Raw genomic sequence first — 26235 nt, 5'->3', positions numbered from 1 at the left:
AGAAGACAAACAACATAATAGCAATTACATTGAATGGCAAACCTGGGCTGTCATTTGGGTGCCTATTTATTAAAGCATTAAAAACTGTTGATAGAAAGTTGCTTTTTGAAGAACTGCAGCGCTGGGGAAAAGAGACTTCACACACACATACAATATATTAAATACATTTCCTGCAGATGCATCATGATCCAGTCTTTCCTACAAAGTCTTTCCTACAAATGGTTATAATGACCATATTTCTGAGGAATATTTCTGAATTGATTCAATTACAATATCCTGCACTGCACTGACCAGTTCTAATGAAAAAAAGAACAAGTTTGTCTAGCTGATAGATCCCAAGGCATCTGATAATGAAGAATAGCCTATTAAGTCCAATGACCTCACAAAATTTAATCAAGTATTTTCTATTCCCCATTGGAAGAGAGTGTCTGCTGAAACAAACAAGCTCGGTTTCAGAGGATAACCAGCATTAATATCTTAAAATGAGACGATTGGTTAATTAAATAATTTGATCTTCCAATATAATACTTTAATCTCAGATATTTATTTCTCATTTCGTTCCCCGATAAAAAAGTACAATATACAGACATGTGATTATCAAGTCTGGCATTTGCAGCTTCAGTGGCATCCTTCTAAAGAGTAAACCTGCCTCATTAAATTAGTTTAATAAGCAAACAAGGGAGAAAGGAAAAAAAAATCTATACCATTCAGCTACTGCTGCTTCAGAACACCAACCAGAAGTCTGACTGTCTACTGCTCTCTGCTTCTCAACTTTCTTCTGCTTTGATAGAGTTTAATACTTCACTCACCCTTCTTCTAATCACGTTCTCTAATACAATTTGAGTGACAAACTGATCGAGTCAGGTTTATTGCGCTGCCATTTCTCTGGGCTCAGAGTTTTGACAGAGTTTATTATCTGCTGTGTAACAATCAAAATGATATGTGACAACCTGCAAATCAATCACCAATTACAAACTCACGAAGGGTCCTCAAAAAGTAGCCCACGTTGAAGAGGTTTGTGTGATGGCTTCACAAGATTGCTTCAGGATTGCTGCCAATACAATAAGTTGTTTTAAACAGAGTCCGTTTCTTTCATGTGTTTCACTCATCTGAAACCACATATTTGTAGAAAAAGTCCTTTTAGCAAAGCTTTAAAATGTTCACACCTTATGGAAAAAAGGTTTCAAATTTGATCTTCAGCTGCAACAGACGAGTTTTGATTTGGCAGAAGAGAAAATGTGTTTTGTCTGGATGTTTTCACTTTTAATGTAATGGGGCAGGAAATGAATAATAAAAGACAACACAGCAGTAGAACCACGTTCAGAATACGGCAGTGCTGGTGTAGTACTTCACATGCGTAAAGGACAGCAACACATTTTTGTCCTGATAGGTTTGATAGGTAATTCCTTAAAACCAGTCTACCAGGGAAAACTGAATAACCAGCATAACATGTTCAAAGTGTTCACTGCATCCATTTTTCTTTCTGCATATTATCTTTACAGAATTCATCTGGCAAACAGAAATCCCCTGTCTAACAGAATTAAATAGGCAAACTGAAGCTGCCATCCATATGATACTATAGGTTTTGTGTTTGCTGCACCATCTGAGCCCCCCAATGAAAAGAAATTGAGGTATAATGGTGAATTCTACATTATTCTCTGCATGATATTATGAAAGAATCCATTAGAATAATAGTTTCTTTTGCTTTCAGAATGTATGCTAGAAGTCCATTTTTTGATTTTAAAATCAAACTAAAATTACAATCCTTCCCACTTGCAAAGGTGTGTATTTATTTAATCTTCACCAAGAGCAAATACAAATTACATTGTCATTCAATCTTTAATGATATACCAGCAGTTATTAAGAAATATTAAATTACAGATTTAACAGCAGGGTTTATATTATTAATAGGACATAGAAGCAATAAACACTTCAACTTGTTTTCATTGTGGCTGAATACATTTTCTGTAATTGCTACCCCTGTCAGGGAACTAAACACTGAAGTAAACTTACAACAGCTACAAAGAGAAAATAATGTTCCATTATTAGCAAGGAGGGCCAATCACATGCACACTGAGGTACAGTGTTATTGTTCCCTCATCCTAATACATTTACAAAAAATAAATACCATTCAAACAGGCATACACAGTCCATTTTCCTTCCACAATCTTTTAATGTGGGCTAGGTTAGCAGAGGTTTATCCATTCCTGCTTCTTCGCATAAGGAATTATTGAACATACTGTATAGTGAAAAAAGCTACTATTTTCCTGTCACGGTTGAGGAGTATTTGGGATAAACCTCTACAAACGACCTTCTGAAATCATAATAATAAAAAATGTTTTATTAATAAGAACTGTTCATCTTTGGCCCTGGATTCAGAGACTCAGTGAAGTGAGACTGGAAGAGAAAATGACTGTCACTCTTGCTTGTAGGAAAGTGACGACTGTTATCTGGGGAGAGGCCTGTGTTGCGAGAAATCAATACACATTCAACGCCCTTCTGTTTCTTCATAGTTAATTATGAGCTATTGATTACACCAAGTATGGTATTAACTTTAATCAATAAGGCTGGCCCTCTGAAGCAGGCATATGCAAATAACTGAGACTTAAAGAGTGAAAACTGTGAACATTATTTTGAATACCACTAGGTGAAGATAATGGCACCAGATCCATAACAAACAGTATGTGACACTTTGCTTTCATTGGAGGGAGAATGCCAGGAAATTTACAAAAGTGAATGATATAAGTAATGTGAATGGTGTTAACTTACTTTACTTTGAAGACAAAGTGTCTGAGGCTGTAATGCATTTAAGATCTACCATGGATTCTTGTTGTGCTTAACTGGAGGAAGTTCAAAAACAAACCTTTAAAATGGCATTTGTAATTTCTTAATCACATTGGGGTTTTAATACTTTCAAACCTTAAAGTTTGAAAACATGGCCACAATTGTGATGAGTATGACTAACTGTAATACTGAGGTGAGGAGAACAGTCTAGTAGCTGAGGCTAAAAATTGACAGGCACTCAAGGAAACTTTATATAAAAGAGGTTGCTCTGGAATTAAGGATTGTGCAAATAATAACTGTAATGATATTAATATACATAGGCTTGTGGTGCATAATCAGGGATTAATAACTAATCAAGTGGTTTCAAATATCACAAACTGCAAAAACTCCTAGCTTCTCAGTCATGTTAAATCCCAAGGTTTTTATTATAAGTATGATGATTATGACTCCCTAAATAATGGAGGACATGAGCCGTGGGTTTTTATATTCATAAAAAATATTTTTTTAATGTGACCCAAATCTGTATGCAGCCTTGTGGAATATCTGACAGGAAACACACAGTATTAAAAATCCCAGCGTGTAATTCAAATGACAGTTGCAGGTAATGAGGTTTGTGGTGGTAGAATATGAGAGAGACAGCACCATAATAAAGGCATCTGGTGGTGGTGTGGGAACCTTTTCTAATTAAAATTCATGTTTTGGAACTTAACAGAGAAGGCGGCTATCAACAGAGCCAGGGTCAGTGTGTACTAATAATAATACCATGACTATCAGTCTTTTTAGGTGCTTTCTAATAAGTGGTGTCGTCTTTATTTATTACATAGTTGTTAGCCTCTACATACTGCTAACTGTAGAAAGGTAGCTACAGTATATCTCTTCTTCTATGCACTCACTTTATCTGTAATGCTCCCTGCCACCTCTTGTTTTCTTAGACATGACTGCATACAGTATGCTTATTTATCTGTTGCTTGCTCGCCAAATCACCAAAGTAGCAATGTTGCTTCCCCAAAATAACATGTATGTGCTCTACAGTGGAGCTGACAGGATTCCCCCTCCTCCACATAAAAATAGAAAGTACTGTATGTAAACCTCACCATTTCAAGCTTATTGTACAGTATTCCAGAATTTCATTCGGCAAATGTCTTGTACTTCATTAATGTTGTTAAAGATGATTCTTTGTAATTAATGGCTTGGTGTGAATAACTTTCAATAATGGAACTGACTAAATGTACTGTGCTATAACTGGAATAAGGCCATGTAGTAAAATCTTATAACATTATTAAAATATTATTGTCCACTGTACAATAAAACATTATCTCTTTTTTAGGTCAATGAATCTCCTTTGGTGAAGGAGACATTTATCTCAAGAATGAAACATCCCCCTCTTTTTTAGGTTTGAAGTCATCATTAAATGCCTGGTTTTGAAGTTTGAATCAGGTTCTCAGAAGCGGAGACTTCAGAGAGGAAATTTTGGATACAAGTGTGAATTAAAATCTCAAGCTTCTTATAACCAAGCCAAAACATTAAAAAAGATAAAACTATGTGATGCTTCTGATGGATTTCTAAATTATGTTGTTGAAGTGGAATGACTGTTTTTTTTATTATTCCATGATGTATGCACTCTCTGGGCTCTATTGAAAACATCCAGAAGAAAAATGCCTTTATCCACTTAGTTATTTTATTTTCCAAAACAATCATCAGCTGGGAAAGAGGGGTAGTTTTGTCAGCCATTATTACATAAGTTGCCATCCAAGTTGTTTGCATCTTTTCTGTCACTTTTTTACATTAGATGTGCCTGTTCTGTGCTGAACCCATATATGTTTACTGCATCGCGTGCATTTGTACATTATAAGGTTTATTACTGTATCTATTACAATGACATATATGCAGTTCAAAAGTTTGGATAAAGTATACTACGGACTCACCACTGAGCTGTACAGGAAATAAAATACCATACACTATGTAGAACAGGAATGTGAGGTATGAGAAAGACTTGACAGAAGAGTATATGAAAAAGGAGGCTAAATGGTTCATGATATGAATAGTATTCTACTTGGTTTGGAAGATAAGCTGCATAAATACAAGAAAACTGAGACAATATCTGTGCATAAAGGCATAAAAGACCATGAAAGTTTTAAAATTATGAGCAGAAGTTCCATGCTGAACCTTGATCAACACAAAATTGGAGAAACTCGTTACCACATTTTTTGCAAAGGATAATAAGACTAAGGATCAATTACAGACATGCCATCTCTCTGTCTAATATACTTAACTGATAATCACAAAATTTAACAACACTATATATTTTTGTCACAGGTTATTTGCCGTGCTGTAAGTTGTTTTCCTTTTTTATCTCGTGAACCATGTAAATGTCTTCGCTGAAAAATTGATTGCATGGTTCAGTATTCCAAGAGTTTTTGAAAATGTTGTTGTCCTTCCTTTGTCTGACAACAGCAGGTGTACAACTCTGGTGGAACATTTTCATAGAAATCCAGAGGCTGTTGTCAGGAAGCTCAGACATACATTCAGTCACTGGTGAAAAGAATGTGAGTTTAATGATTTCCATTCCTCACAGCTTTTTACAGAGCCCTACTTGTCATCTGCATTGTTTTCACATTTAGCATGCTCTGAAAAATAATCCCTATCTTAGTTTTTGGGCTTTTTAAAATGGGGATTCCTAGAATCAGCATTAGATTTATTGACTTTATGCCCAGATATTTTCCCTTAAGACTCCCGAGTACAGTTTCACAATCAGAAGTATTCTAGGAGGTGTGGGCTGTCTTGTTTTTACTGCTTTAAAGATATTTGCTTTCTGATCGGTATTTCATCTTAAAAAGCTGATGAATAAGAAATGTGTCTTTCAAAGACTGATTAATCAAACAGCATCTGAGACTGCCTTGGAAAACAAATTCAATCCCACTAGAATAGCTACTGTATAACTGGGCTGCAGAAAGCAATCTGCAAACTACTTCATTTGAAAACTACATCTCTTCATGCTAGCCATAGCGTCTTCAATTTTGTTAACATCCAGCCCTTTCCTAATGTTTAGTCTTCTTTGCAGAAAAATCAATGGTCATTAGCTCAACACAGTTCTTAAAGATGTTAGCCAGCATTACCCTTCTGACTAAAACACCACTGTCATATGCACACAAAGGTCAACTGCAAGGCACATGTGGGTCAACTGCAAGATGTCTCAGTTTTGTGTATCATGAGGGGAAGAGGGGATTCTTGTTAACATCTGGTCTTTAATAAATGTGTGTGAAATGTCTATGGTATATATTGGCATATTGCTTCTGTGACCTTTCCTGTTCTCTTAGATAAAAGAAACAACCTGTGCAGACTCATTACAGATCGTTCAGCCTCAGGTCACAGACAAGAGGAGGGCTGCTAAACACATTTTCTCTCCATTCACTTGCTCATCAGAATCATTTCTCTTGGAACTCCTCCATTTGCAATAACATTTGGGTAGTGCAAGAATTTCAGTTCTTTCTGAAACAGCTTATAAAAATGTTGACACTCAAGCTATTTTCTAGAATTAAGAAATTCCACCATAGAAATGGCTGTTTTATGGTTTTAAAAATAATGATCAAGTTGTGCTCAATCTTAAGTATCTAGATTTGCTAGAGAGCCAGTGAAAGGTAAGATGGAAACCATCTTACAGTATATACAGTATTGTATACTGTAAATCTACCAAATGATTCAGGGTGCAATTGCATTCAAAAACATCCAACAAAATAGAGCTTTTATTTCTCTTTCCTTATAGTTTCGTAATAAAAAGAGAGGGCACTGGGTTGTGCTATGTTTCTGTATGCTACAGTATTTACATGTGCTAGCAGAGCAATTTAAATCCCATTTATTTCACTCAGTAGTAGAAGGAAATCAAATGGGACACAGTCAACCCCAGTTAACATTTGAGATTGGCAGAAATTGTTCTGCCCAAATGGCTAGACTGGAAGCAATGACCTCATGAATGTCCAAATGCATTGAGGCCTAAAGCTGGTTGTCAAACCTCACCCTTACAAAAACAAACTAAGTTTTTATCTCAATTTACCACTCTCTACAGATTTACTGCCAAACTATACTGAAGCTACAGTATATTGAAAGTAAATGTATTAATAAGATGGGAAAATAAGCAATTTAAAAATGACTCAACCTTCAAACAGGCTACCTATAAAGAGCAACAATCTGATTTATTTCAGGAGTTAAAATAAGAATGAAGACTTCTAATTTCAGCAATCAGTGACCAGAAATTTCATAAAATCTTTGTTTTTTGTACCAATGTTTCAGTTTTAATATATTTTTAGTATTTTAATATATTTTTAGAAGGCTTAAGGACATAAGATCATAACATTTCTTATTACAAGTTTTGTACTTCTGTATTTTTTCAGTTGCTGCGTGCTGTACTTTAAGAGTATTTACTGTAAGTACTTTCTGTATAATTTTGTACTAAATACATGTTTGTTTTGGTATTTGAATTTTGAAACATTTAAATTATTAAACAGATTTATTTTGTTTGCACTGTTAATATTTTACAGCAAAATTATTGGACATCTAAGTCAACAGCTAACTAAAGAAATTAGTAATAACCCAACATTTTCCTAAATATTGTTTAAAGGTAAGATATTTTGAAGAGCTAACAGTGACTTTCTGAGCAACGTTTTGAACATTGACAACCTTGAAAAAAGTGTTCATATCCTTATACATTATTTTATTTGCATTTTATATTCACCAAACACACTTTCAAGACAAAGTATTTGCCTCGAAGAATGCTCACTCAGATTATGTTCTTAAGTATTGGAAAAATACCTGCTTCAACATCCACTGCATCACAGTTTGGAGAAAAATACTCTGACATTAACATTGACAGCAGCCTTGAAAATGCAGTGAGTGAGAGGTGACATGTGAATTGTGAATATAATTAAATTTCAACTTTTCAGGTTTACAAATATCTCAGGATGTATGTCTTGACATATTGCAATTAGTTGCAGCCAATGCATGGAGATGTGCTTAATTTCCTCTGTACATTTAAATTGAAATATTCTATAATGAAAAAGGAAATGCTGGAATAAAACTAAACAACAAAATACAAGTTTTGCCTTTTGTAGTACAATGACCACAACTGTCATCGATGCATTAGAAAAGGTTGAGAAAAAAGCAGCCACAATAGAACCACTATCAGAATACCACTCTGTATCCTGGAACTCAGTACTATTCGGGTATTCAAAACACTTTATGAGGAATTAACATAACATATTAGAATGTTTGCTTTAAACAAAGTCCAGTAACTAGGACTACTGAGAACATAAGGCAGATCAGAGAGTTTTAAGGACAGAGAAGATGGGTCACTTAAAAACATAAGAATGGGAGGTATGCAACATGGAGGCCATTCTACCCATCCAGCAATTTGGTTTTTGGTATGTACAGAAATTCAACCAAGGATCTTTGTCTTTGTCACCTTCCACACTATATACTGTAAACCTTTTTGTAAAGATTCATATCAGTGCATACAATACAATATTGAAATACAATATTTCAAATACAAGTTTCTATTTGTGTCCTGTGGTCTTGAGCTTAAGTGTTTTTCAAGGAATCTACAGTATGTAAATGTCACCCATCTCTGAATTAAGCAGTTGATACTTCCAGTGCAGCGCTATCTTTTTTGTATGGTAATGAACAAAATGGTACACAGTTTTATCAGTGATGTCTTACTTAAATCATTTGATTTGAAGTTTACAAATTTTAGTGTGTATCATTATACTGTACTGTATATTATATATCATACATTATATACTGTATTGTATAAATGTATATTTTAATGTATAGTGTACATTATTATTTTCCTCAATGTCTAAGATGAAAATAAAGCAACATAAACAACTTCTAGTTCTAGTTTCTAGGTTCTAGGTTTTTAGAATGCTTAAACGAATGGCATAATCCATCTATCTGCCATTGATATTACAATCATCTTTTTACATTACACGTACTGTATCACCCACTCCCAAGAGGCACTGAAATCACCTTAGGAGAATACACTATACACACAAAGCAGGCAAACTTTTATCCAATACAAAATAATAACTGCGGACACTAACCAAATAAAAACTGAGTTTGGAGGAGTACAGAGGTGATGTAGAGAAAAAAAATCACAAGATTCTATAGGAAAATACTGACTGGGCTGATTCAGTTTTCTTTTTCAGCTTTTACATTTTGAAGTATGCACTTGTTATTCATGCCATGGCAACTTTGTCTAGTCATCTTGATTAAACAAGCATCAAGCTTGCTTTCTATTTAAAAATGGAAACCAATTGGCCTGGCAGGCTGTTTCTTTTGTTTAAAGTCACTGCAAACAAAGAAACCTACAACATAAAACAGTTTGAAGAGGTTCTCAAAAATAAGAAAAAGTAGTAGAAAAATATCTCCTTTAAAGTAAACAAACATTTTCTGTTGGCTGAATGTTCTGCCAGACAGAGAGCTAGTCATACAAGTTGACCACATACAAGCCGACCATACATACTGTATCTTAATACAAGATACAGCATTCCAAAGAATGATCGTACTGTAAACCAACTTCATAAGAAAAGAAATGTATGAATACAAAGGAATATTCCGACTACTCACTATAGCATTAATTTGATATTTTCAAAAGAATGTTAAAACTTTGCGTTTTTTTAAAGCTTTAAGTTCTTTTTTACTCTACATTTATGAATCCATAATAAAATACATATAAAACATGGAAATAAAACAGTTATTTAATTCTGTAACCTCTAATAAATCCATGCAATTAAATGTTTTGAGACATGTAGCTTAGTGTACATACAAGGCAGAGCAGAGCACAATGAACTGTGACTTAATTCTATCAAGTAGCCCATTAGAACCTGGGTGTTAGAAATGGATTTTGTAGAGTTGTGTTTTTAATTAATCATATTTCACTGGGATATTTGTACAATTCAGTGTTACTAAGAATACTCTACACACCAAGTACTTTCCTTCATGATGACCTCATATTTGGATAACCCCCCAAACACACACACATGCGCCATCCCCATGAAACAAAGGAATATAGTTCTTATACTGTATATATATACAGTACACTGTGTATTAATTCAATGAAAAATGCATTTACTAAATTTCAGACACAAACTATTATCAATAACCGTGCATGAAAGGATCAGGGTAATTAAAATAATCTCCAGGCAGAAAACCATAAAGAAAAAACATAGACACTTTAAAAATAATTATAAATCTGAGAAAATACAAACATACTGTATGTATTTGAATACTCCTGCAGAGGATTTTTTTTTTCATTGCACAAATAAGCTGATTTTTATTTAAATCTTGACAATATTCTCTGAAAAAAATAGTAAATCTGCATGCCTGTTTTAAAAAAAAACAAGGTGCAATTTCATTTTTCTTGTTTTGAAGTAAACAGAATTAAACACCCAAGCTGAGAACAACAAGCATTAATTAATCTACTCATTCAGCTATTCATTCAGTCTCTCACCTAGGCAGCACCCAAGCTAATGCAGTACAAAAGTCACAAAACTTGGAGAATAATTGTTCAGAATTTCCTTTTAGCTATAAAGCATAGGAAATGAAAATCTCTGAGGGGCATATTAAACTAAGCTTCCCCAAGGCATCCAGAACTGGCACAGGGAAGTAGAGGAGCAAACTCCCATTGAAGGTAATGAAACATGCCAAAACTAAATTATCAAGGACTGCAGAAGTTACCCCCTCTCTATCACATAAAGTAAAAGGCATCTTTTTTAAGACACATCTGTACTCCTACTGTGGATATTATGTGGTAATCATGAGACAACATTGATACATCTCAGAATTTAATTTAAAATGTGATTAAAATGTTTTTTATTCAGGAAATACATTTAAACAGCAAATATATTAAATATGCACTATGGAATAATTAATCATACTTTAAAAAAAATGTTATTTGCATTATTCAAAACTAAAAAAATCCCACTACTTTATTTAAGCAAATACCCCCCCCCCCCCCATTTCTAAGTAAATAAGAAAGAGTATCAATGTATTAATATCTAAATTTGTTAACACCAAACATTAAAACAGTACTGATTTTAATTTAAATAAGAACTCATACTAAAATGAAAGAAGGACAGTAATAATGGATTATGAATTGTCAGATACTCATTTACAAGATCATGCCTTCAAAACATATAATTGTTTTTATATGGTCCAAAATGGTCCAAAACAAACAGGCACTCATATACTGTAGTTTATAGAGCAAGAATAATAAAATATGTACATTACATCATAAACTGAAGCCCAGCTTTAATTTGATAGGAGAATAAACAATTAATTGAAACACTAAAGTACATATCCTAAGAAAAATCCTCATAAACCTTCCTAAGAAATCAAAGCAATTTGGAATCAAGACCTACAGTACATCTACTGTATGCCACAGTAAAAAAATAATAATATTAGCCATACAGACTATAAGCTTCATAAACCAGACATAAGTCTCTTTTCCCAGAAGATTCTGATTAGCAACACAATCACAAAGAATAAAAGTTTACTGTGCACTCCACGCCAGACAGCCCTTCTGGAATTAACGAGATAAACGGAAAGTTCATCCCTCCCGATCCGTCATTTCATATCACATTACAACCCCCTCCAAATTCATTTCTGGGTTGCTTCTTTGTTTCATAACCTATCATGCATCTCTGCAATAATTCTACGTTTGTTGTTTCACCCTAGATTGTTCTTTGACATTCTAGCTATAAAATTAGAAATTAAAAATGATTCTGAAGAGATTTCTTAGGGATAATGAGGAGCAAAGGTGAGAAGAATAGAAGACTTATGCACACAATACTTCATTAATGTGCTTTGCAAGCTGATGTTAATCGGCTTTCATTGCATACTTCCCTGGTGTCAGTGTGGAGAAGTCTTTTTAAACCCTGGAGTAGTTCAACTCCACAAGTTAAAGCACAAAGCACAAAACACAATTATACACACATAAAAGGATGTTTAGCAAATAAGTGCTGAAATACTGTAGTATAAGCAGACACTGAAAAATAACACTTGTTTTATTTTTGACCTGCTACCATATGTTGTGTTTACGTGATAGTATGTTTTTTTTTTCCTCACACCCCATTCACATTATCTACAATATTTTTACTGTATGCCGTGCTCAACACTTTGAGAGCAAGGTATGTTGTCCGAATATTAACAACCTGGGTGACAGCTTCATTGTGGACGCGACACAAGACCAAATACTTTTTTAAAGAAAAAGCATGGAGATTAAATTGATCAAAGCTAAAAACAGTGTGTAGAAAACACAATATCAGAATAAGTTTTCCCTGCTACTGCCAGAGGATTTCAACATTTTCACTTGTTCACACACTGACATGCACTGACATGAACTGCTTAAAGTCTGTAGCAATCAATAAATTGAGATAGTATCTTTCTATTGTTATAGAGTTTTAAAAACCTATTAAGAAGGCAGATTTCAGGGAATGGCTCTGCTTTAAAACCATTTCATTTAAAACACAGATGCACTGTGCTTATTGCAACACCAATTGCCATTACATGTATTGTATACACACACAGTCAAATTCTAAAACATACTGTAATAATGTAAGGCTGTAAGACAAGCCATCTCAACATTCAATCTTTGAATCTTATTTTTGCTAAAACTTTTTTGAAAACTTTCTATTTATTTTCTTGTAACTTTTTTTTGTGCCCTAATTAAAAATGCCTTCATTATTGACTCACTAGTCAGTGAAGATGGCAGAACCAATCAGGCATTTGCAGTCCTGGTTTATACTATGATTATGAGTATGAGTATTCCTGCTTTAAACAATATAGTAAATACCATACCACAGTCTCTGATGCTAGCAAAGCAGCAAAAGACAGAACATTCTAAACTATTTCCTTCAGTCTGCTACCATATGGCTCCTCAAAAAAAGTGTTTCTTCAGGTAGTGAAATCCTTCTAAATCAACAGTGACCGGATGAAATGAGTGTTGCTGTGGTCAAGAGGTCATAAAAAAAATTATGTACCAATTCCTTCCAGGTACTGATGATAATGCTTGAACATTTTGTCTGAAAAGCAGATATTGTGATGACACTGTATCACAGGTATAGCCTATGTTGTATTGTAAGTTAAATCTGAGTCGAGCTTTTGGAAAAGATTAAGTACTTGTACTTTGTCATGACTCATTAAAGAAGATAAATAACATAACAACAAAGCTTGTGTCAGTAAATCAAACAATCCAGAAAAACATACTGTATAAGCTATGTCTGTATCCATCCATTTTCTAACTGCTTCATCCAATACAGGCTGTGTAACAAGACCATCTTTTCCAGAAGCCAATTAACCTACAGTACCAGTATATCTTTGTACTGTGGGAGGAAATGCACACAAACATGGGGAGACATACAAACTCCATGCAGACACCACCCAAGGATTTGAAGACAGGGCCCCAGCACTGCGAGGCAGCAATACTAACCACTGCCACTCCAATATCAACACATTTCTTGCTTTCACTGTGGGGTGGCTAACAAACACATAGAATGTGACCAGTGCTCAACTCAACTAGAATGAAAGATGATACTTGAATCATAATACCAGACATGCAGTACCACTATGATAGTTGAATCATACTACCAGACTACCTTAATGGCACAAGGTCCATTTTTGTTTAAGAATTTCAATACATATACATTTTTATCTTATATGCATTTTCTCCTTTTAAAAACAGGAATGCTGTAGAAGCTTCACACATTAGTTTTTTAGTTGCAAGTGTTCTGTAAAAGTACCTTTCATATCCCTCACTTTCATATCCCAAACAAGTAGATTCTTTCCTTGTTGGCTGTGAAATTACACAATGATCTACATTTGCCATATGCTTTTAAATACATCAAAAATGGCACTGATCCTAGTGCAGACTCATTTCCATTTAAATGTGTCTTTTCGGTTTCACTGTATAGGCCATTACCATGCCACTTTCGATGACTCCTTGCCTGTAAGTCTTCCATTTAATTGAAGGTAAAATCATTCCCGAACCACTTTAAGGACATCTTAAAAACATACCCATGCCCTCATCTCATTTAAAATTAGAATCCATTTACTGTAGGAATCATTCATGTGAAGTTAGATATTGTTTTACTTGTCAAATGTGAATTGTTAAAGCACTCTATCACTTAGAAATGTATTTAAAATCAAGCCCAGATGGTGGAAAAATTAATGATTTTAAGCTCTTCTGACAACCTATTTTGTCTAGGGTGTAATACCGGGACACTTGTCAAAATGGGAAAATGACTATCAGTAAACAAGACAAAAATGGCAGATTACTTATCCACCTAACTGGCTCATTGAAAAAAGCTTTTGTCAGTTAAACAAAACTGTCTGCAAATTGTGTGCTCTAAACAGGAGAATTACTAAAATAGATTAAATCATTAAGAGTTTTATGCAGGTGACATTTTTTATGCACAGTGAGTGCAGAAATATCTTAAAACATTTTACCTGTAAAACAGCACAATATAAATCAGGGGTGTGAAACTCTGAATCTGAATAGCTCACCTGATCTTTTCCTTAAATGTATATGGGACATACAGTATATAGACATATATTGTATGTTTAGTAAGAAATTTTACAGTTAACGATGCACTTCTTTAAAGCTCAAGTTAAAAATCACATCAGAGCCAGGGTAGTAGTAACATTGATACAATTAATTTAATTACACCAACTGTATAACTGAAAGCAAGGATTCAACAAACGCAAAAGAAAGTAAACCTTCCAGGAATTGAGTGTGACATCTCTGGATTTACTGTACATTATTTTCATGGTCAGACAGTAAGGTACAGTAGATGATTATCTTGAGACATGTAATTCAACTTTACATATAGTATATGCACGTATATAAGTCAAACACTGTTCAACATTAAAAAACACCATCACTTTAAGGTGTTTCTTGTAAGATAGATCTTTATACATTTTTCACTGGGAAATGTTAGCTATATACTGAATTCATGTTCATAAAAAACACCATAAGGCTGATAGATAGTCCTGATAAGATCTATAGTTTAGATGTGTGGCATAGATGTGCTAAAAATATTAATTTACTTGAAAATGCTGAAATGCATTAGAAACGTACTGTATGAAGCCTATATTTGCTAGGTTTTTAAATGTTAACATTTTAATTTTAACTGATTTGATCATTTTTAGAATTCTTGTACTAAAGGGCTGGCCCAAGAGTCCATGGCTAGGATTGTCACAACTTTGACATTTAAATTGCCAGACATGCTAAACTCTGCTGTTCCTAGTAATTGTTAGTCAGACTACTCTAGTCTTTCTGACACTTGGGACATGTTTTGTTTTAGCTAGATACTTACAGGTTTTGACATCATAGCAATCCAGAAGCAGTCTCTGGCTACACTAATTTCCAAATTACTTATAAAACGGACAGCAGTTTGGTAATGTAGAATGGTAAGCCAAAAATTGATTGTGGTAGAAATTGTTAATATCAATCTTTGAACCTGAAAAGGAGATACAGTACCTGATTACAAATAAGTAGAACCCTCTTCCTCTGCTCTTAATAAATTGAGGTTGCTTTCATGGCATGAGCAAAAGAAAATTGACAAATTGAAAAAAAATGTTTGTGTTGTTCAATATGACACCGTTCAAAATAAAATTATGTAGTGTACCTCACTCTTCAGCTGATTGTTCTAAATTGAGAGGTAGATGAGGTTCTTTTCATTCTAATGAGATTAAAAATGTTAGATGATGAAAAAAAACTATAAGGGAGATGTGATCTGAATGTTCAGTTTGTTGAATTTCTGAAACAAATCCACATACTGTATGTAACAGAGTCAAGAAAAAAACAATAAATTACAAAAAAGGGTTTATGGACAATATATTGACTGCAAATCACCATTTAAGAATATAAGGACATTGTTCTACTCATTTTTCTTTTAATAGGTTACTGAACAGACCTTGTTGTGAAATTGTTTGAATCTTTTTTAATTATTTTATCACTTGTCTTCTAAACGTAAACTAAGAAGTTACTTGACATCTTCCATTGATGTACTAACTTGAAAACAGCTAATAAATAATCTGCCAACTGTCTGTCGATATTTGTAAGTAGCTGATACTTTGGAATGTAATTGAACAGACTTGTAAAAGGTCAGGAATGTTAATTTATCTCAATGTTGAATGGTTCAAATTTACAATTATACAAAAAGAAATCCAACTGCTCAAATTCTCTGAAAGGTGCATTACTCTGTTAATATGACATTTTTCACAAGTATTACTACATCAGAAAGGTTACAAAGAAGTTCAATGACTCTATGTTTCTGTAGTTCCCTGTCTTTGTCCTGAAGGCCTACCCACCTGTTGGTTTTAGTTGCAGCTGTGATTAATTATTTAATTGAAGCCTTCATTGAACCAATTAATTGCTTGAGTAAACTTTTGCATTTATTACTCCAAAGTCTGGAATGTTTTGTTACTTAAATACAGTAATTAAAAGGCAAACTCCAAATTGTTTATCAGCTGCAAAACTGGTTAAATTAATCCTGTTATTAAGTCAATCAGGAGTTCAGTTGTGTAAATTAGTCATTGCCAAGTGAATGGTTTCTTATGTTTTACCAGTGTATGGCTAATGCAAAAAGGTACTTTGGAGCTAGACTTACCTTTGGCCCAAGGTTTAGAAAAGGGCTGAGCTTTTGTTGAGCCCTTTAACTCCTCAACATTCTTAGCTTGAATTGTGCCTATGAAAGGACATTTTACATGAAATTTCGCAAGCTTTACAAAATGAATCCATGAGCTATAAGAAAATCAGAATTAACTCAAGCTTATTTCAAGTGTTTTGGTACTTTTTAAAGGCAAAAGCAATCATGAGAAACTAGACATTGAAGGAAGTAGATGTATCACAGATGTATAATTGGCTGGTTTAAATAAGTATTTATTTAAATAAGTATTTACCGAAATAAGTATTTGATTTGCCTACTCACTCACATTAAGCCATATTCAACTATCCTTTAACTTTATTCCATGCTGAAAAGAGAAGAAAGAAAACACAACGTTTCAGCTGTGGAGCCTTCTTCAGGTGTCACCTGAAGAAGGCTCCACGGCCGAAAAGTTGTGTTTTCTTTCTTCTCTTTTCAGCATGGAATAAACCTATTACTTGTTCCTTTGCAGCCTATGCATGCTGACGCAGCTACCCACCTGAACTACTATTTCCTTTAACTTTGCAGTTCTAATCCACAGTCACAGTTTTACAGTAACTACTGTACAACTACCATTCAGAAATGTGTCCTTCCCCAGGTAGTCCACTATTTGTAAATTACTTGAAATTGACTTTCAATTGAGACTAGCTGGTTGGAGACTATTGTGTTAAGCTACACAATATATATATAAATATTTTTGTATTTTGATATACACATTAAGGATAAAACTATACTAAAAGCGTGCTCACTGTTGTTTTTTATGGAAAAAGTAAATTTTTCCTTACCACTGCTGTATCTTACTTTATAGATTATAAGGTTAATTTCATTTTATTTCCAAATACATTTGAACATGTAGTGAAACATTTAACATAATATTAGTGGGTTAGGGTTTGGTTTGATTATTAACCACCAGCATTGGAACAGTATAACCTATATTCTACCTCAGTATGAGAAAAGACAAAGGTTTCTTCTCTAATCTCCCTATATTCCCAATGAATTATTGAGGGTAAATATGAATACTGATTATCAATGCTGGATGTGTTATTATGAACACCATTAATTCTGTCTGTGTTGTTTGAAAGACAACATCTCAGGACCTTGTTTCCTTCAAAAAGGGGAATATGTATCAGCAAGGTAATGGCCAGGCCTTGAATTAATTATTCAGAAAGACTAGAATAATAGTGATTTCCCATGCCGGGAAATCAAATCCAGGAACTAGTCAAATCATCTGAGCCAGTTCCATAGGAATGCTTATAATATATCCAGCCACACACTAGGAGCCATTAAAAATTGGTTGTGTTATTGGTGTGCTATTTCAGTAGACATTTTTGGTTTAGGTGGATCACAGGTAATTGTTAGTAAATGTTTCCTTCCATTATTCATAGTTAAACATTATTTAGTAGAAATGAATAATCTGGATTATAACAACAAGAACATGATTTTTAATAAAAATGATTCATATAATTATTAATTTGTAGTTTAAAGAATAAAAAAATCAGACCTGCCTAACAACAAAATGTCAGACAGGGTTCAATGAATTTTAGGTTTTTGAGGTATAAATATGTTCATTGCAACCTGAACTGATTGTAAAACAATAGGTCTTTGAAGCTGTTGCCTGGACAAAAGTACCTATATTGAGGGTTCTTGTAAGAACTGTTTTAGCTGCCATGCACTTCACAGAGTCCCCAGGAGCTCCTGTGATGCTAACTGAATGAACCAAGAATTGATTGCATTGGTCACATGTGTAAAACATGAGAATTCTCCTGTGAACCTGTATTACTGAGGTGTGAAAAACTGTTTTTCTAGTATATTTATCATCAAATCCCTTGATTAAATCAGAACTAATATTGTGTGCAGTGATACTTCGAACTTATTACAAGTTGAAACTTTCTTCTTTTGCCATAACTAAAGATTTTATGATTGAATGTTCCTTCGAAATCTTGGATGAAATACTCTGAGTTATGCTGAATTTAATAACTAATTTCAGTTTCCACTAAAAGTTGCATGCTTAAATTGAAATCAGCTACTTTAGTTCAAGGATTTTTACTGTTATTCAGATATTTTAATTGACTCTAAGGTTTAGCGTCAAAGGCTTAAAATTACATCTGCATCTTGTGAAAAGCAAGTTGCTCCTTTTAAAAAGGCAACTGCTATTTCTTTTTATTCACAGTTTTTAGAAATTGATTCATCTTCACTGATGGAAAAAAACAGCTCCTCTACAGAGAAAAAAGAAACAAATGCAATTTGCATTAATGTTTCAGTGCCCTTAGTTTGGAAATGATTCATGGTAAGAATATTTTTTAAATCTTTTTGTATATTATACTAAGAATTTATTTGAAAGTGACTTAGACTTATATATTCAGAACTTTAAGGACATTACCAACAAAATATACTGAGTATCAAAATCTTTATTCTACAATACAACTCTCAATATTCAATTAATCTTATACACAGTATACCTGCTTTTAGAAAAATATAGCATATGTATTTTGAATGTTTATTGAATGTTTACACATTATTTTGATTATTTCATCATTCATCTCTGACTGTGATAGATTTGGGTGACTTCTAGCTGCAAAACATCTAATCACCTCATTAATGAGACAGCTGGTTGGGCACAGGTGATGAAGCGATTTAAACTGTTGAATGCCAAATGTGGTCCAAATTCTGAAAGGAAGACAGAAAGAAACCAATGTTCCCCACTTATCAAGAAAAAGCTGGACTAAAACACCTTGGGTGGCCTTGCCAACAGTGGAGTGAAGTCTTTTTAGTAAGGTGTTTTGAAGAGTAGCCTGATAGACCAAAAGATGAAGAAACAAGAAACTCTGCCAAGAAACAATCCTACACTGTCTAGTGGTTTCAAAGTGGAAGTATTGCTATCTGTAAAAGATTGTCACACTTTGATCCATGTTAAAATGTTCCCATCTAAACTCATTTTTTCCCTGTATTAATTGATAAAATAACAGCCTGTGAAGACTGTGTCATGGCACAAATGGGACTATACTGTAGCAAATGTACCTCTCCTCTGATTTGAAGTCCTGGCCTCATACCATACACAGTGGCACTCCCTAGACAGCAGTGAATTCAACCACACCAAAGGACTGGTTCTCCTACTGCAGGAGCATTATGTACTAACCAGATTTCAAGAGGGTGATGTCACCTTCTGTGATAGGCTCTTCCACACTGAGCGTTGTTAAACTCATAGGGAGATAAATTAGGGAAGTCCAAGTGTGATGAACTGGGCCATCTCATACAGTATCACTACAGAACTCCGTGTAGTGTTTGATAGCAATCTAACTGCGGAATACTGAATTAATGAAGTCCTGAGACTGCACTTGCTGTCCTTCCCGTGGGCTCAGCCTAATGAGAACATTCCATCCGGGTAATACATATCCTCTTAAAGTTTGTGTAAAAATGACTTTCACGCATGATGAAAATATAACAGTCAGCCGTGAAATGCCCACTTGCCAGATTTCAGCCCCAATAAATATGTGGAGGATTACCTGGAATTATGTATCATCAAGGGATCTGAAACTAGGAAATAGGTATTTGCTTGTTAAGGCACTATGACATGAATGGGGCAGTATCTCACAAGACATTATCTGCATCCTGATTAAAAGCAATCATCACAGATGTACTGCTTGTATTCATTCCCATGATGAACACACTTCTAACACTTAACTAGACACCCTGTTGATGACAAATGTTAATCAGCATAATGAAATTACCTGTGTCATGTGTGTTCAATAAGAAATCAATGTACTTGCAACAAAAAAAATGTGGACATGTTTCAAGAAAACTCAAAAGATGTTTATTTTAAACAATACACATATTTCTAATTGCAAACAAAAGAAATCCTTTGAGCCACTAAACTTATTTCCCGGGCATTTTAAAGCACTGTTTCAATTTCACCCTATCATACAGTATCTTCAGCATGGGTACTGAGGCTCAGTATCTTCTGAATGACGTCAAATACCTTGAAGAGAACCAAATTAAACTGCTGCATGGTGTATGGAAACCATAGTGCTTTTCCTTGAGTACCTCAATGATGTACTTGACAGGGCATATAGCACAGCATCCAAGTCTGTCCCAGCACATCAGATTAAAAAAGGGAACAATATACTGTAGAAGAGACCTTTGTAAAACTTGGGATTCCTGGAGTCAACTGATCTACCTTTGCACAACTTACAATTACCATTGTATGATGGATAATAGCAGGCAGGAAGTATCATGTTCAAACTGTGGAGTTCAACCAGCAAAGGCATTCAGTCTTGTGCAGAGACAAAGTTCAAGCCTGGATCAAGTTACTAGCTGACCGTGACTGGAATCACTCAAGTGCTGGTCCACAACTGGTAAAATTGCCAGGCATAGGGTTGAAATTAGTTTGCCAAGGGCTATCTCTGCATTTTGGAGATCCTGTGGTAGAGAATGCTCCTTTCAGGGGGAGATCTCTTGTGTGCTCTCAGTCCCATCTCGTGCTTTTAGGAGTTTCTTGCTTAACACAATCTTTGCTTCAGGATAAAGGATGGATCAAATGAAAAGTATTTTAAAATGAAAAGTATTAAAAAAAATATATACTCGTATTATTTGTCAATGTTTAGATACAGTTTAGCCCTCTAGAATAAAGAACACACCACCTGGAACTCAATTTTTCCTGTCTTATGGACAACAAAATCTTAAAATAGATGAGATAGTGAAAATGTGAAGCATGTGGTCAGAAAGCTGAATTTGTATGGGCTGTCCTGTACATGATTCACCTAACAAACCAAAAATTATCTTTATTTTGAGGGTTTACTGCAAACACCTAAAAAAGTAGATGAGAACAACACATTGAGAATAATTTATCCTCACAAGTCATAAATAACATTGCTCTATTTTGTTCCAACAGCCCACAATTTTCTACACCTCTTTCCAGCTGGAATCTCCACATGCCTAATTAATCAGTGCAAATTGTCTGCATAATAAAAAGTGAACCAATTACAATTAATTAACATTTCTTTCAGCACGTATTTTTTTACTGAAATCCATACTCTCATGCACCCCAACCCACTGAAAAACAAACAAATTACAATTCTTCATTTTTATTAACCTAAAATAGGAATAAATGTAGGCCAGTTTTTAGATTGAGCCTCAAATTAATACGCTACAGTACCTATTGTAGTAATAATCTATTTGTTTCTTACAAAAAACATTAAATGTGAAATTGGTTTTACTTGGATTTTACAATTTGACCTGACTAAAAGTCTTCCTGTAATTTAGTTGACATGAATATGGTGGAATTCATTTTCTGCTTACTGTATTGTCAAGGAAAGTGATTATTGGTATTGTTCTTGTTAAGTTATTCACTGTAAATACAAGAGAAATCTAATATTAAAAATAGGAAAAAATGAAATCTCTTTTGAAGAATAGAAAAGGCATTTTTGAAAATGACTAAAAGGGGTGGGTAAATTTTAAATCTCATTTAACTCAGATCATACTTGTTCAACTTTGTCCACATTTACAATGTACTTAATAGGATCCTTTTTGTTCTAATTTACAATGTGTTTATGTGAGCATTTTCAAGAATGTTTTTAATACATATAGCTATCAGTGCACAAAAATCAGGTTTATTTATATTATTGCGAGTTTTATTTTTGATGTACTATATAATGCTTAAAGTACCTGTTTAGAGCACCAAATGAGGCCTGTAGTCATGGTAACAGACAATGCCTTAAATCCACTGTTAGCTGAATGTCAGCAGGTTTAAATGGCTATGAGAGAGCCAGGTCCTATCCTTGCAAGGTGCTTTGTAGGTTGGACTGTTTTCATTGAGATGCACGATGGGATGGACTGTATGGACTGACAAGTTCATATTGGTGTTGGTCTGCTACGAGTGGTGATGTTGAGGAGAACTTTAAAATCTGTGCTGGAAATGGCTTCTTCTCATTTTTAACGTTTTATTGTAACCTCTATTGTTCTCCATGTGTTTGTGTGAACTTTTACAGGGAGTTTCCATTACCTTCCTCCTCCCAAAGATGGGCAGGGAAGGGTTGATTCCAACTCTAAATTGTCTCACCCAGGAATCACCTATGCTTCTCTACCTTACTAACAGCTGTGGTTATGGGAGTACATATACAGTAAAAATCTATGAAAACTTGGGAGGAGGATTTACATCTAAATAGTACTAATTGACTGATTTGGTGCAGGAATGTGACCTTACACCTGTCTTGTGGTAAACATTCAGTTTGCCCATTTTAATTTAAAATAGTAACAAATGAACATTTAATCTTCTAATTTACATTTAGCATGCCTAAAGGATTTTTTTATTCTTGTCTCCACCTTTGAAACTATGGTAAAGATTAGGTTGCTCAGCAATAACAAACTAGGCAGGAAGATTGCTAGAGATAGACCATTTAATTTCTAAAAAGATCTGGGGTTCAATGTCAGTTATGATGGGGGCCTGACCCACATATCCAAAAACCTTTTGGAATCATCTTCTTGGCAGCCACTGCACAAATTGAACCGAATCTTGGCAGATTTAATTAGGCAAACAAAGCCACTTAAGACTTGCATCTGACAGTTCCACATCAGGTCATCACCTTCATTGAGAGGCATGGCCAGGTGTTATTAATATGACAAACTCTTGTCCTTTTGTTCGTTTTGTTGATTTTCAGCCTGTAACATAAGTCGTTTTTTTCCCAAAACGTTTTGGCCAATTGGCTCTGGTGTCTGTTCAAAAACAATTTAGGTATTTAATTCTGAACTTGGCACATAAGCAATCCCTGGTATAATTTTTCAATCATTATGATTTTATATAACACAAAATGGTGCCAACCAAACAGATCAAATCATGGCACAAAGTTCACCCTGCTATTGTGCACACCTTGTTTATCTTTTTTAATGCAGTCTGAGAGTGTATCATCCTAATAAATATATAATTAAAATATGGTGAAAAGGGATTTTAACAGTATGTAAATCATGGATGTCTGGTTGCTAATTTGTTCGAATAATTCCAGACTTGATAGGTATTATTATATTGACTCTACTATTAAAAACATATTTCTCAAGTAAAGATACCTGCATAACCATTGTTTCTTCTTAGTGGTACCTGTAGATACAAGGTATTTTTTTGTAGCAATACATTGTTAAGAAAATAGTTGTTAGGGCTTCCAGACTACACCAGTTAATAAAAAACGTATGAATTATTTCCATTCTGTCAGAAAATAATTATATTTCTGTCTTTTCCCATTAATTACTGTACCATAATTACAGGTTTCCTCAGTATGTGTTCTCCCCTGACATCTACTATTCAACTGAAACACAGCAAAATTAAAAAAAGTATAAGCTGATTTTTCTCCCCAGTCAAAAAACCTACTATACTTTAAATCATGTTGTAAGCAGTTGTAGATTTTACTAGCAGTACAACCCATTTCTGTAACTTCTACATTATCAGTTTGTTTCTATTCCTAGGGATTTAACCGTCTTCTTATCAATTACAGACATTGTCAAGACATTTGTGTCATAGGTGCAGTGAAATAAAAATGTAACTTCATTGTGGTTTAAAAGCTGTTCAAACTGTAAGTGTTTGTTTGGATAAAGTATGCTAAGGTATTTTACTTTAAAAGCATAATGATAAATACTAGAATACATTTACCTTGTTTTCAGAGAAACTGGTATATTTTTTATTACAGTAGCACATGCGGATATATCCTGCCAACATGTCCACTCTCCATAAAAGAACATTTATGAGCTCTTATTACTTATTCAGAAAGGTCTGTAGAATATAAAAAGAGGACATGGTTTATCTTTAGGAAAAGATACTACTAATTTAAGGTATCACAGTGAAAAAATGTTGGCATTTTTTACTCTTAGTGACTTGTAAATAGTTTTAAACTTTGTAACATATTATAGCGTACTACTATAATTACATGTACAGCACATGGTTTAAATTCATTTCTATATACAGTAGCATTTAGAAGTAAGGAAATAGTATTACAACAAAATTCACTATTTATAACTATTCTTTTTTGACAGAGCATCTATGAAAAAAGCTGAAAAATGTTATGGAACAAATGAGCAGACAGACAGTTGGGGGCATATTGAAAGGCATTAAAAATGCAACATTTGATATTGGTTCAAATATTCATTTGTTGTGTTTTTAATGCCTCTCAGTATAGAAATCATCTAGATACTTATGCATTGTAATAACTTGATTTTGTTATGTTGAAATTGAGTAATTTGTTGTATCAGAGAATTCTAATTTGAAGACACTTGGGAACCTGTGTGTTAAGAGACAAAATTATATTTTTGATTAAATATACTGTATGTGTGGTAATGACTTTAATTTAACTGAATAGCTGCCTCTGGAACTGGCTCACCCATCTTTATTGATGATATAAATATTGATGGCAGCAGCAGATTGAAGAAGAAAAATTCTTCCACACTGAATGGGCAGAATTTCACTATGCAGCATGACCAAAATGTACAGGAAATGCAATCAAAGGGCTTTTATTATTAGGTAAAAAAGTAGAAAAATCTTGGACTGACCAAAAGTGGAAAATCTTAGGCTTTCATGTATTTTACATTATATATACACACATATCCAATTGAGGAAGCATTTTACATGATGAAGAAAACATTGAAGTCAAAGTGGCTGCAGCAAAGGCTTGGCACAGTATCTCAAATGATTACACAACGTTTTTGGGTTGCAAACCTCAACCATTGCCTCAGGAAGAAATGCCATCAAATACTGATTTTTACATTCTAAAAATGTATTTAAAGTTAATGTTTTCAATCACTTATGACACACTTGAAATCAGGACATTGAACACTATATTGTATGTTCTAATAAATCTTAGAATATACTCATCATAGATATTAATCTCTTAATCACAAATGCAAACAGCTTGACTGTAAAGCAAAAAAAAATTTTTTTTCAGGGCACATTACCTGGTAGGTTGTGGGTTTGACTCCCAACTTGGGATACCCAGGCTTCTGTTAAGAAACAGCTGGATGAGATCCTTGGGTCACCTTGAAACCAATCAAGCTTGTTGGACTGAAGTGCCTTCTCTCACCTGTATGATGTTGTAATTGAAATGTAGAATATGTTCCCATGTCTTTTTTCCACAAAACACCAAAGTTAAATTAACAAAGTTAAATTAACAAAAGTACTCCATTACAATGGAATGTGTTTGAAGACTACCAAAAATGGCACATTTACATTGCTGACTTATGGAAATAAAAATAATGAATTCATTTTGTTCTAAATTCTAAAATAATAATATAAATTATAATATAGAAATATACTACAAAGTAATAGTTTCCCTGTTCAAAAAAGGTTAGTGCAAAACCAAAATCATGTTGAATGTTTACCAACTTATACCAAGCATTATATGATTTTTCATCAATAAGAGCACAAAAACAACTTTCCTGGAGCACTAAAAAAGAATTAACAATGTTGACTGTTGCACCTTTGCATACTGTATGTATTGCAAAGGAACAGGTAAAGGCTTATTCCAAAAGCAAAGCAACACAATGTGTTTGCTGTCGAGTCTTCTTCAGGTGTCACCTACAAGAATATGTATTTATTTGTTTTTCTATTTCTGTAATTTCTTAATATTTCTGTAGGGGTGCCACAAGGAAGCATAGCCATTTAGCACATTGCTAGTAGCTAAGTAATCCATGGATCTTATCCAATAATGTCCTGAAAAAGTTAAAAGTTGCAACAACATCAGTGTAACATCTTCAAGACTCCCACTACAATATATGTAAAGAA

Source organism: Lepisosteus platostomus, chromosome 11, assembly GCF_059453375.1.
Source record: "Lepisosteus platostomus isolate fLepPlt1 chromosome 11, fLepPlt1.hap1, whole genome shotgun sequence".
Lineage (NCBI taxonomy): Eukaryota > Metazoa > Chordata > Actinopteri > Semionotiformes > Lepisosteidae > Lepisosteus > Lepisosteus platostomus.
Note: the sequence above shows the minus strand (reverse complement) of the source record.